The following is an 11,335-nucleotide window of genomic DNA, read 5'->3' on the forward strand; positions in this document are numbered from 1 at the left end:
GGTGGAAAATCGATTCTCTTTAAGCAAAAGTAATTTAAATAATTTGAACAGGTTGATATGGGATTATTACTTTTTAATGAGAAAGTGACAAGAAACAGAAAACTTCATTTGATAACTATTTTGTTGCTGAGTACTTCTCTAAGACAATTCAGTTCTTGAAATTTCCAGCAAAGCCAGCTAATGGGTAACAGTGTGGAAAAAAAATAAAGGGCCATATTTAGATATATTTAGCCAGATAACTCACAAGTTAGCCAGCTAAATGCTGACTTTTGTATACTTCCCTCTTTTACCTGGCGAAATTTTAGCTGGCTATCTCATCATCAGGGTAAAATCTAGCCAGAAAACTTAGGGGCACTCCAGGCTCATTTCTGGGAGGAGTTAGATTAGGCTGGGCTAATTTATCCAGCTAACTCTAGTCATGCTGTAGAGCAAGACAGCCCAGCAGGGGCAAAGGTAAAAAAATAAAATAAAAAGTCACGCAGCGATGCACTGCTCTCCTTCCCAAAGCCCTTCCCTTTCAAAAAACGTCAACCCCTGGGTTCCAACCCCAGAAGACATCCAACTCCCCTCCCCTGCTCCCCCTTTCCAAAGACCCACAGGTGGGGATGTCTGTTGGGGATACTGCGTGCACAAAAAAATGATAAAAAAAAAATAAAACACAATCTCTTCTGGTTTTTTTCTATCATTTAGTTTAAAAAACAAAATGAAACAACATAGACTGTCATTTCACACAAATGCACAGCCCTACAGCTTAATTGTGCTTTGACTGAAAAAACTTTTTAAAATCAATTTTAAATAGTCTAGCAGTTAGTTTCATGAAGTGTCTCCTAGGCCTAAGAGAGGAGCATTAGCCTAGTGGTTAAAGCAACCAACTACAAACCAGGAAGGCAACGTTCATACCCTACTGATGCTCCTTGTGACTTCATGTCCAAAATTAGATTATAAACTCTCTCGGGATAGGAAAATGCCTACAGTACCTAAATGCAATCTGCTTTGAAGTGTTGCCGAAGATGGAATATAAGTAAAAATTAAATTAAACCATTTCCTATTAACTTGTTGAATATGATCTCATATTCTAAACTTAACACAGGGGTAGCCAACTCTGATCCTCAAGAGACAGAAATAGGCCTGGCTTTCAGGATATCCACAATGAATATGCATGAAATAAATTTGCATGCACTGCCTCTGTTTGTGGCTCTTAAGGAGCAGAGTTGGCCATCCCTGCTCTAACATATCGCTTCTCTAAGCTGACAAACCCTAACCTGTTCAACCTTTCTTCATAAAGGGGTAGATTTTAAAAGAAGCGCGATCAGCCTACTTTTGTTTGCGCTCCAGGCGCAAACAAAAGTACGCTGGATTTTAGTAGATACGCGCGTAGTCGCGCGTATCTACTAAAATCCTGGATCGGCGCGCGCAAGGCTATCGATTTTGTATAGCCTGCGCGCGCCGAGCCGCGCAGCCTACCCCCGTTCCCTCCTAGGCCGCTCCGAAATCGGAGCGGCCTAGAAGGGAACTTTCCTTTGCCCTCCCCTCACCTTCCCCTCCCTTCCCCTACCTAACCCACCCGCCCGGCCCTGTCTAAACCCCCATCCTACCTTTGTCGGGGGATTTACGCCTCCCGGAGGGAGGCGTAAATCCCCGCGCGCGAGCGGGACTCCTGCGCGCCGGGCCGCGACCTGGGGGCGGGTACGGAGGGCGCGGCCACGCCCCCGGACCGCCCCGGGCCGTAGCCACGCCCCCGTACCCGCCCCCAAAACGCTGCCGACACGCCCCCGCAACGCCGCGCGCTCCGGCCCCGCCCCCGACACGCCTCCCGACACGCCCACTCCGAAAACCCCGGGACTTACGCGAGTCCCGGGGTTCTGCGCGCGCCGGGAGGCCTATGTAAAATAGGCTTCCCGGCGCGCAGGGCCCTGCTCGCGTAAATCCGCCCGGTTTTGGGCGGATTTACGCGAGCAGGGCTCTGAAAATCTACCCCAAAGGTTCTTTCTACCTTTTCCAGTACTACTATATCTTGAGATGGGGCAACCAGAACAACATACACTAATCAAGATGGAAGTTGCACCATGGATTTATATAAAGGTATTATAAGCCTTCAATTATTCTCTGCTCCTTTCAGAATAATTCCTAACATTCAGTTTCCTTATTTAGCTACTGCTGCACACTGCACTGAAGGTTTGTTCACAATGACTTCATGGTCCTTTTCATGAATGCAACTCCTAAATATAGAACCCAGCATTGTGTACATATAGTTAGCATAATTTTTCCCCATCTGCCTCAGTTTGCACTGCTCTACATTAAAGTTCAGCTGCCATTGAGATGCTCAGTTTCCCAGTCTCACAAAGCCCTCCTGCAATTCCTCGCCGTCTGCTTGTTTGAAATTACTTTGAATAATTTCATGTCATTGGCAAATTTGATCACCTCACGCATTGCTCCCTTTTACAGATCATTAATGAATAAGTTAAACACGGCTCCCAACAGAGATTCCAGGGGCAGTCTGCTATTTACTGCTCATTTGGTTCTACTCTGCTTCCTACCCTTTGGCCAGATACCGTCCACAATCTGACAGTGCCTGCTATCCCATGGCTTTTTCATTTCCTTAGGAGTCGCTCATGTGGGACTGTATTTTCATTGCTATGGTTAGAATTTCTAAATTTAACCAGAAGTGAATATACCATACTTACAGGTGTTTTCAAGCTCAGACTTCACAAACTTTAAAATGGGACAGGGTACAGGTCACAGGGGATTGTGGTTCTATCCAGAAAAGAATTAAGATTTAAATTTGACAGCTCAAGTGTAGCACGATCTGGGGTGATAAAGAGAACAGAGGATTGCCTAGCACTTAGTTCCAACCAGATGAAATGATCAAGTAGTTCCATGGATGTTATTTCAAAGACAGAACAGTTGCTTTTTCTTTCAGGTCAAAAAAGGCATTTTCATTACAATGAAAACAAATGCAAAAAAAAAAAGAAGAAACAAACAGGCCGATACCTGCCCTTGGACGCGCGTTTTCCCTTACCCCTTATTCAGTAAGGGGAGGAAAATGCGTGTCCAACCCGCGGCACCTAATAGCGCCCTCAACATGCAAATGCATGTTAATGGCCCTATTAGTCATTCCCACGCGATACAGAAAGTAAAATGTGCAGCCAAGCCGCACATTTTACTTTAAGAAATTAGCGCCTACCCAAAGGTAGGGGCTAGTTTCTGCCGGCACCAGGAAAGTGCACAGAAAAGCAGTAAAAACTGCTTTTCTGTGCACCCTCCGACTTAATATCATGGCGATATTGTCGGAGGTCCCGAAGGGTAAAAAAAATTGAAAAATAAATTTAAAATGGCTGTCGGGCCGAAAACAGGATGCTCAATTTTGCCGGCGTCCTGTTTCTGAGCCCGTGGCTGTCAACGGGCTTGAGAACCGACGCCGGCAAAATTGAGCGTCGGCTGTCAAACCCGCTGACAGCCGCCGCTCCGGGCTAAAAGGAGGCGCTAGGGATGCGCTAGTGTCCCTAGCGCCTCCTTTTGCCCGTTTCTACCGCACCACCTAATTTGCATACTGAATCACACGCGCCGGGAGAGCGGGGGTTCGTCCGCTCTCCCGCGGACTTTACTGAATCGGCCTGAAAGTAAACAATCATATTCTCATCACCTCATGCTTACACCACCATAATCTGCTTCTAACAACTCTTTTACTCTCTCTCTCCATTGCAGTGTATGTAAACTTCAGCTACACAACTTATCTCATTCCAGCACTATGACAACTGGATCATCTACTTCCACATAAAGTTCAAACTCCTTGTACTCCTGTGGTAGCCCCTATGCTACAGAATGTACAGGAGCTGACATTTACAAAGGATGCATGGCAAAGTGGGGATTTTCCACCTTACGGGAAATCTAAAAATGTCAACAAGCCTAAATCATCTGCAGGATGTGAAGAGTGCAAAAGGTTATCCTGGAGCTGCTAGGTCCATCTTATGGAGAGAGTGTGTTACATGCCCTTCTTGACGGGCAGTGGAGATACATCCCCTATGGGCTCAGCTCTGGAAAGTTAATGAAACCTCTGACTCTACTGGGTCTGGGGACTGCTCCAGATTTGAAGGTAGGAGCTGTGATCTTCTCCCAGGGTTGCAGAAGGGAATAGCAGGAGTGCAGCAGAGATTTTCTCCAAAAACCTCAGGAGACCTGAAGGAAAACATTCAAGAGTTGCAATACAGCTTGGAAGATTTGAGAAAATCTGTGCTTAACTGCTGGCAGGCGTCTGTCTGGACTAGGAGGCGAACTGTGCCAGTAGGGTCCTGTTGCAGGGCTCGGTGGATTCCTGTCTGCTGTACCAGAGGGAATCTCTCCTCAAGCTGAACAGGACTGAATGAGTAACTGTTTTACTTAATGATGGAAAGAAAGTGAGGACCAGGCTAGACTTGGGAAGAGACTGAGTAAAGAAAAGAAACAAAGTAGTGAAAACAATTTATTTCCCAGTTAGAAGTAATGAGGAGCCTTTAGCCAATTCTTCAGGGTGGATTCACTGACTGGGAATGGTGAAATAGGTATTGTATTGCCTAAATGTCAGGAAGAAAATGTCGAGTGCTACTTTGCTTGCTACTTACGTCATTGAGTCTCATAAAAATGCTATGTTGATGTTTTTTAAATTTAAAAGAAGGTTTTCTCTTGGCAACAAGACTGCAGTTTTTCCTAATGTTTCTAAAGCCACACAGACTAGGCGTCAACAGTTTTTGGATAAGAGTCAGCAAGTTATACCATTAGGAGCTAGTTTCCTTCTTGAGTCCCATATAAAAGTAATGTCAGTTTGGGGAATTTTTAATATATTTATGATCCCAAGCAGTTAAAGTTTATCCAGATTTCTAGTTGTTAGGATGATTTAAATATTAGGGCCCGGATTTTCAAAAGCCTACGCACGTAGGTGGGTTAATGCGTGCCGGCCTATTTTAAATAGGCCCGGCCATGCGAGTAAGTCCCAGGGCTTCGCAAAAGGGGTGGGGAGGGGGCGGGGTGGGGCAGTCCAGGGGCAGGGCGGGGTCAGAGGCTCCCGGCACAGTGGCCATTTGCCGCTGTGCCAGGGGATCGCGTGCTGGTAGGCTGCCAATGCGCGCCTGCCCCGAGGCAGGCACAAAAGGTAAGACAAAGGGTCGGGGGGGGGGGGGGGGGAGGGTCTAGGTTAGGGCTAGAGGGTGGGTAGGTTAGGGGAAGGGGAAGGGAGGTTAGTGAAGGGGGTTGGAAAGTTCCCTCCCAGGCTGCTCCAAAATCGTTCCTGGGAGGGAACGGAAGCTCGCAGGCATTGGTGCGCACAAGTTGCACTAATGTGCACCCCCCTTGTGCCCGCCGACCCCCGATTTTATAACATGCGCGCATCTGCGTGTGCATGTTATAAAATCGGGCGTCCATCTGTGCGCGCCGGGTAGCACACGCACATGGATATGAATATGTTAATAGCTAGGTATAATTTATTATTATTGTACTTTGTGCCCCAACGGGTCTATATATGGATGGCTTAGCTTAGTTTTCTTGAATACTTTTTTTTTTTTTATATATTTGTTTTGAATATTTCTCTAACTGAACAATTCTAATATCAAATGTTTGCTTGATTTATTACAAAAAGAAGAGTATGTTCTGGAACGGTGTCACACTCATTGCTGCAATGTGTGTCGGTACCTCTTGCTTCTGGTTGTGTAAAAGAAGCTGAGCTGACCCCGAGGAAAGCTTTCTGAGCCAAAACTTTCCTGCAGTGTACGGACAAGCTTTTGGTATTGCTGGAACATTGGCTAGCAGCACACAGTAATGTATGTGATCTTTTTGGATTTTTCATTAGCTTTCCAAAGATAAGTTAAGTTGCTGCACACAAGTTCGTTACATTCTACAAGTGTGATTTGGGTAGTGACTTTGAATGATGAGCTACTTCACTTCCAGACCTTCCTTTCTGTTTTCTTGGATCACTAAAAAAAAAAAAAAAAGATGAAGAAAAACTGGAGCAATTGTGTATAACATTGTGCATGACAATAATAATCAGGAACTTTTCCTAACACAGCAAATGTTTGGAAGATCTCTCTTGTGCTAATGATCACAAACTGCTCTGGTAAATGATCTTTTTAAAAAAAAGAATATGATCCAAAGTCATCTTACAAATCTTACTATAATGTATGCCTGCTTCAGCACTTTTTGCAATCTTGACTACAAAGACATTATTGAAATATTTGCAAACCAAAAGGCACATACGTATTCTTTTAAAATTTTGGAGAAAAGAAGAGAACCCTAACTCTGAAAGAAAAGAGCTACTATTATTACTACTAAACATTTCTATAGCAAGTTAAGGATATTACAAGCAAATTGCATAAAGCAGAACACATCACAAAATGCAACAATTTGGGCCGGATTTTAAAAGGGTTACGTGCATAAGTTATGCACGTAACCCTCTTAAAAGGCCTCTTTTGCATAGGCTCGGCGGCGCGCGTAAGTCCCGGGGCTTTGCAAGGGGGCGTGACGCCGGCACGGGGTCGTGGTCGAGGCCTCTGGACCAGCCCCCGGGTCGGGTGATGGCACACCAGCAGCCCGCTGCTGCGCGCAGATTTACGCCTGCCTCTGGCAGGCGTAAATCTGCCAACAATGGTGGGGGGGGGGGGGTTTTAGATAGGGCTGGGGAGGTGGGTTAGGTAGGGGAAGGTGAGGGGAGGCGGAGGGAACAGGCAGTGCGCGCCGGGCTCGGCACGCGCAGGTTGCACAAATGTGCACCCCCTTGCATGCGCCGACCCTGGATTTTATAAGATACGCGCGGATCTTATAACATCCAGCGTATTTTTGTTCGCACGTGGTGTGCAAACAAAAGTACGCGCGCATGCTGTTTTTGAAAATGTACCCCTTTATGTATTAATTAATAATCTTTAATCATTCATGATGTAAAGCATTGCTTTAAAATATGCTGGGGAATCTGGGCATTTGGCCATATCAGATTTAAATTATATAATGATGCATGTATTGCTAGATTATTATTGAATAACCAATGACCTATATATATAGGTCAGTGGAATCCACAATTGTTGCCCCACTAGCATTGAGTTCGGCATTGCACGCTAAGGGAAGCAAAGCATCAGCAGCAGTTTGAAAGAGTTGGCTGGTAGCCCCCTTTCCTCAGACTTGGAAACAGATTATGACTGTTCAAAGATTGCCCCACTTTTTCACCCTTTATTTCTTTGCAAGACAATTTGGATTTTGTAATGGGGGATGCCTGGGCTAGATTAGGAATCACTCAGCATAGGCACAGGAGAGGGAGATCTGTCTTATCAGCAATTGCAAGAGCAATATCATTTGAGTAGTATAAGGAAGGACTTCTTTAGTTATTTGCAGCTGAGACATTCATTCATTAGACTTGTCCCATGTTAGTTTAGAAGACTAAGGAATTTTTCTTGGAAGAGATCATGGAGAAAGCTATTAAATCTGAGTTGTATAGAACTCTCCAAAAAGTGTCTTTGCCTGACACCTGTGCTGATTTAATTTCTTGGCATAGGGGTTTGAGAATAGCTCTTACAGCAAATGAACTGCAGGGATTTTTTTTTTTTTTTGGGAGAAGTGAGCAACTGACAGGTAATTTGTGTCTGAGAGATGTATTTTAACTGTCTTCATAGAGTTTACATATCCAAGCAAAATTAACAGACTTATTTGTGTATAAAGTTCTCTCTCATGTTTTTTGGTCTTACTTTTTGATAGCGGATTTTGGCCAAATCACCAGCTTTCTTGGTTGAATTCTGGGACAAATTTTCTCACCTATTATGGAAGTTGTATTATTTGATGTCTGTTCCTTGAAAATAAGGGACAAAGGGAAGAAACAGTTTGTCCAAAAAGCTTTGCTGTTGGGAAAGAAGACTATTCTATCAGCTTGGAAGGAGATTTCCCAGCCATCCTTTTGGCATTGGCATAATTTGCTTTTTAATACTATGCAGATAGAAAACATGGCTAGCAAAATGGTTTTCTATGGAGATCCTTTATGGGTACCTGGAATAGATACATTGGGGTGGGATCAATCTGGAAAATACACAAGCAAGCCCGCACATAAAAGTTTTCCCAGCACCCCCTAAGTAGTTAAAACAGTCATGAGGGAACATAGGTACATGCAAAAAATGGTTTTATGTTTGCCTGTAGAGGGTGGGAATCAAAGAGATGGCTAGGCATTGAGCACAGCTGCAACTGGGCTTCTGTAACAGCAAACAGATGTGTGGCAGGAAGACAAGGAGACTACCACAGACAGCTCCCGACAGCAGGGAAGAAAATTAAACTCTTTCCATGCACAATTTCACTTTTCCCTCAGATGGTCAGCTGCTTCCCTTGTAGAGCCCATGGATGGCAGGGAAAGCCAGCCAGTTAACCTCACCTTTACATTGGAGAAGTGACATTTGCACATCACATGCAGCACCAGTGATCATAGAAGATGCTCTGGCCATGGCACCTGAAGAAGCCCAACCAGCTATTCCAACTGTCCTATCCTTGGAAGATTTTTGGCAATCAACTAGCAATAGAAATTATGTCCAGGCAGGAGCTGCATGACAAGTCTGTGGCTGACCGATGGTGTGGGGTTCAGAGGGAACTGTGAGAGATGTGGCAGGAAACAGTAACAGCTATAGAGAGATTCAGGCAACACCTGTCCTCACTGCTGACCAACCTTATCAGTGCAATAATGGCATTAACAAATGTCATTTAAAGTACCAACCGAGCACAGTATTCAAATTGACTATCCACTCCAGCGCTCTTCTCTCCTGTTTCCTGGTAAGCACTTCCTGATACCTTCTGGAGTATCTTTTCTTCCTACTTCTCTGTCATCACTCATATGTTCTTGTATTCAACAGGTTCTTCACTTCAGCACTGCTTGTCCTCTGCTCCAGCTGGGCTGTCAACACTTTTTTCCAGTAGCAAAGTGGATTGACATTGTTTTGATGTGATAGGAGTGTGCAGGGGAAAAAAAAAAGTTTTCAATTTGATTTGGGGAGATTTTCCCCACAAAGTTTGGGTCATGGAATGTTTGATTTGTTTCATTTGTGTGAAAAAAAATGAATCAAACAAAAAAAAAGACAAAACAAAAATGGAGCTTCCCAAGATCTCCTGACCTATCCAGAAAAATGCCAGGGCCAGAATCCCCTTCAACCATCTACTTGGTCCAGTGGGGATCTGCTGGCGAGGCCTAGCCCAGGCCGAAGCCTCAGCCTTGCCTAGGCAGAAGGTACTGAGACCATGACCTTGGCTTAGGCTGGAGCCCAATGCCATGGCCCAGCCCAGAGGCTGGAGCCTCGTCCCAGACCCAGGCTTGATGCAGAGTCCTGATGCCTGGGCCCGAGCCCAGGATCTATGCTGCAGCCTGGCTTGGAGGCTGGGTCCCGACGCCGGAGCCTCGATTCAAACCCAGGCCCAAGGTTGGCTCTTGATGCCTGGAGCCCGAGCTTGGACTGGAGGCTGGATCCTGCTGTTTGGGCTTCGGCCTGGGGTCAGGCCGCAGCACAGAGCAGCTCCAATATACTCCTTTCTTCTTCAATTGATGCAGTCTGTTGGGGTCACACCAGAGTTAACCAACGCTGATGCATTCACCCTAGCAGATGGCACCATTCTGATGTACAGCACTGCTGTACATCAGAATGGTGCCATCTGCTAGGGTGAATGAGCCAGATTTAACGCCAACGTGACCCCCGCCGAGTTTCAGAGGAAGAAGAAAAGAAAAAGACATCTAAGTTGCTCCGAGTCCTGGGCCTGTTCCACCCTCCTCTTTTGACCATGGCTGAAGATAAAGAGAGGAGGTGGGACACAGTTGTACACATTATAGATACCAGGGCCACCAAGTCTTTGTCGTCACTCTTGTGGAGGACAAAAGAGACATTGAACGGATCATGGAGAAGGAGAAGATGATGTTGGTTAGATAGGTAGGAACAGGATTGGGGTTATGCTGGAGGTACAAGAGGTAGCCCTATAAACCTTTGCATAAGATCAAATAAATCCACTGTTGCTCAATGGAATGAAAAATATGCAAAGCAACTAAATGAAGAACCAGTCTATCGAATGACTTTTTTTTTTTTTTTACTCCTGAAGTTAAATGCAATGAAACAGTATTTACTCTCAGCATGTTGGAAAAATCCCTTTATTCCACCCAGGTCCAACAGGAGGAAAAATGTTAGTGGAATTCAGAACTTACATGAGATACAGTCAGCTATGACCTTCCAACCAATCTTATTGCCCCTTGCAGTACTCTCCACTTCTGCAACTGGAGGCACGAGTGGATGCGGGTCCAGGTCAGGCTCAAACTCCTCTTGAATACTAAACCTCATCGCTATGTTGTGGAGCATACAACATATAATAACGTTGGATGCCACTTTTTCTGGCATGTACTCTCCTGAATTACAATCCTGCAGCTCAATATACCTGCAGGATTGTAGAGAATGGTAAAGCTGGATATCTAACCCGTAATGTGCAATAGTTGTGAGGGTGACAAGTTAGTAGAGCTGAGTATTGTAAGATGGCATTTAAATCTAATAAATCTCTAAAGCTTTATGTCAGATGTATGGAATAATAGACTATGTGGTATGTAAACTAGGAGGAAAATGGCTATTAATGCTGGTTACTGTATAGAGATCTTATGTGTAATATACAGCTAAGCTTTGCAAGAGAGACCAGACCACATACTATAGAAATTTCTAACAATCATTTATTTAAAATCCACAAAAACTATTTACATATTAGGGCCTTCAAAGCCCCCCCCCCCCAAAAAAAAAAAAAAAAAAAAACATATCTGAGCCCCTACCCTGAGAGAATGCTCTTCTCTTTACTGGCATTTGAGTTCTGTGTACAGAGTATGCACACATGATAGAATGCAGAAGCTGCCGACATTACATGGGTTCTAGGCATGGCCGATCATGAAAGATCCTAGGCCAGTGGAAGCACATGGCAAGCAAAGCACAAACAAAAATGGATATCATGAGATATTTGGTCTACCACTGGTTTCCAAATGGTTGCCTAAGAAGGACAATGGAAACCAGTAACCTTTTATTTTGGCTGTTAGACATCATCCTTGGTACATCAAGGCTATTTAGCACCATGGTGCAAATACAAAGCGCAACATTAAACGGCTACCTCTCTAGACAGCTAAAACAGGTGCAGCCTTGGCACACAGCAGGCAAATGCAATGGAATGCAAGACTTACTTTTCAAATACATAAGGAGCACATCTGAAAAGGATTTCAGTAGAAAGCAAAGTAACATAAGTGGGATGGTATATAATTCCTATAGTTTGAGGCCGACTTTTAAAGGGGCTCTCTGGCATTGCCCTATAAAAGGCACACAGTCCTACAGGAGGAACTTAT

The sequence above is a fragment of the Rhinatrema bivittatum genome, chromosome 7 (genome assembly GCF_901001135.1).
Source record: "Rhinatrema bivittatum chromosome 7, aRhiBiv1.1, whole genome shotgun sequence".
Classification (NCBI taxonomy): domain Eukaryota; kingdom Metazoa; phylum Chordata; class Amphibia; order Gymnophiona; family Rhinatrematidae; genus Rhinatrema; species Rhinatrema bivittatum.